This window comes from Belonocnema kinseyi, chromosome 8 (assembly GCF_010883055.1).
Source record: "Belonocnema kinseyi isolate 2016_QV_RU_SX_M_011 chromosome 8, B_treatae_v1, whole genome shotgun sequence".
Classification (NCBI taxonomy): Eukaryota; Metazoa; Arthropoda; class Insecta; order Hymenoptera; family Cynipidae; genus Belonocnema; species Belonocnema kinseyi.
The window spans coordinates 78,760,218-78,763,294 of NC_046664.1; the positions used below are offsets into that span (position 1 = coordinate 78,760,218).

A 3,077-nucleotide genomic window follows, 5' to 3' on the forward strand; every position below is an offset into this window, starting at 1 on the left:
TCTACTATCAAATCTTCTTTTTGTTCTTTCCTCTCTTTACTATCTTTTCCTGTTATACATTCATTCATCACTCCTATTACCATTCCTCCCATTTCTCTGCCCATTTTATTGTTTCTCGTTGCATGTTGCATTCGCTATTTGTAAACTCTTGGTAACCTTCCCCTTCCTCTTTCTCATTTCTTTTTTACTAGCTGTAATCTCCATTATTATAGCTACATCCTATTGTGTCAAATTTCTCATGAACTCCCTTTCCTTTTTTCCAATCCTGCTACTAGGCAGTCTGATAAGTACCTGAAAATTCTAGGAGATGGCATTAGTATTCACTAATGTGAACCATTCTCGTCGATCTTGATCCTCCAAATGACGCCTGTCAAAACTTCAGCCATTTATGTTTACGCAATTACAAGTTACAACACTAAGAAGTGATTAACCTCCGAGTTTTTTTTAATATGGAAAAATCTGAGTTTCGAGTTTTGATCAAACACTACTATCTTCGCAAGAAAACGATATCCGAGACCAAGGCCAAGCTGAATAAGTATTACCCGGACTCTGCACCGTCGATTGGAACGACTCATAAGTGGTTTACCGAGTATCGTTGTGGCTGTACGAGCACAGTTGATGCTAAACGATCTGGGCGCCCAAAAGAGGTCACGACACCAGAAAATGTCGAAAAAGTCCATGATATGATGTTGAATGATCCCAAAAGTGAAATTGAGAGAGGTAGCTAATACTGTAGGCCTATCATTGGAACGTGTGGGCAATATCGTGCATTCAGTTTTGGGCATGAAGAAGCTCTGCGCGCGATGGGTGCCGCGTTTGCTCACAATGGACCAAAAACGAATTCCTGTGACAACTTTCCAGCAGAATTTGGCATTATTTTTGCGTAAGCCGACCGAGTTTTCGCGCCGATTCATAACCATGGATGAAACCGGGATCCACTACTACACTCCTGAGTCAACGCAACAGGCAAAACAGTGGGTTCCACCGGGCCAAAGTGCTCCGAAGCGTTCAAAAACGCAACAATGGGTCGGAAAGGTTATGGCCTCCGTATTTTGGGATGCACATGGAATAATATTCGTGGACTATCTTGAAAAAGGTAAAACCATAACCGAAAAACGACCGCATTTGAAGAAGAAAAAACCACATTATCATCACGACAATGAGCCTGTTCATTCATGCTTCGTTGCACAAACAAAATTGCATGAAATCGGCTTTGAATTGGTTCCTCAGCCACCGTATTCACCAGACCTGGCCTTTAGCGACTATTACTTGTTCCCTAACCTGAAGAGATGGCTCACTGGTAAGCGTTTTTACTCAAATGAGGAGCTCATAGCTGAAACTGAGGCGTATTTTGGAGACCTTCCGATCGAGTACTTTTCGGACGGTATCAAAAAGTTAGAAAATCGTTGAACTCGCTGTATCGATCTAAAAGGAGAGTATGTTGAAAAATAAAACCGACTTTGGCCAAAAAAATGTCTCCGTGTTTCATTTTTGACGGACTTATCAGATTGCCTAGTATATCCCAGTAACATATCTTTCATTCTTTCCTACTTTCGTTTCGCGTCTCTTTCCTGCTTACTATTTCTTATTTTGCTATCTCCCGTTCCTTCCTCCGCTAGTTTCCCTGCACCTTATTTCTTACTATCTCTTATCTTTCTTTATCCCAATCCCACTACACTCCGTCTATCTTTATTTGCCTATACTTAACCCATGTTCTTTTTCCCTTTTTTCTTTCCTCTTCGGCTATTTTCCTTAACTTATACTGCATCTTTATTTTTACCTATGTCTAATCATCCTTTATTTTTGCACAGCTTCCATATAAAATACTCTTCTCTGTCATCACTTTCCACTAATGTTTCTATTTCTTTAGTCTCACCAGTACCATTCTCTCTCCTATTCGCTCTTCCCTTCCTACACTTCGCATTTCATCTATGTCTACCTTGGCATCAATTGTTTTTATTACTTCTTTCACTCCTCCCTTCAGCTCTCCCCCCCCTAATCTTATACCCTTTATCGCTGTTTCTTCTTCCCCTTTTTCCTTTCTATTATTTGATCTGTTTTCCTCACTATTTCCTTCTCGGTAATTCCACTCTCGCCTACACCAAAATCACGGCTTGAGCTTTCTAGTTTTTTGTATTCTACGTTGCATTTTCTCTACCTTTTTATTATTATCTTCTCGCCTCTCTAGCTTTCGTTCCAATGACTGCATTTTCTTTTATAATTGTTCCCTGACTTCTTTCCGTTTCTTTATTTCTTCGCTGAGTTCAGCCATTTCCCGCCAAATTTGTTTCTTGAATTCCTTTTCCCTTGTCTCCTGCTTCTCTTCATAAATTATCATTACTTCTATCATCACATCACGAATTTCTTTCAGTCTTTCTTCTTTCATCAGAACTTCAATTTTCTCTCCGCTTCCTTCAGCTCCCTTACTATTATCATCCTTCTCTACCAAATTCTGCTTTTCCAGCAGCAATCTACACATTTTTGGATATTTCATGTCCGCACATATATTTTCCTTCTCTTCACTGCTTCCTCTTTCTGACTTCTTATTACTTATTTTATTATGTTTTTCTTTTCATAACTCTCATTCAAATATTTTCAGTTCTTTTGAATTACGTTAATTAAACGTGTTTTAACATTTATTTTTACTTTATTTCTTTTTAAATTCATCCTCTCTTTCACATTCTCCTTGTAGTCTGAAGTATTTTGTCTAATACTTTTTAACTTTCTTGAGCTCTTATAAATCCGCTTTTATTGTATTCAAATATGTGGAATATTTTAGAGTTGAAAAAATGTCATCAAACAAATTATACGGAGTGTCTCAAGAGAACTGTAATTAATTTTGCAGAAGGATTCTTCACCAAAAAAATAAGCAAAAATAAGCAATGGCCATGCCACCGTCTGATAGTGCTCGAGTATTTAGTACTCCAGAAATCATCAATAAAATCCACGATATGGTGTTGAAGGATAGAAGATTGAAAGTGCGTGAATTAGCTGAGGCCACAAGGATATCTATAGGTGCAGTTGTTTCAATTCTACATGAAAAATTAGGCATGAAAAAGCTATCGGCAAGATGGGTG

The 3,077-nt window shown here is 38.3% G+C and overlaps 1 pseudogene; it reads left to right on the forward strand.

The window, feature by feature from the left end:
* The first annotated feature begins 449 nt into the window (after positions 1–449).
* On the forward strand, positions 450–1,452 carry LOC117177679 (annotated as a pseudogene).
* Positions 1,453–3,077: the final 1,625 nt, after the last annotated feature.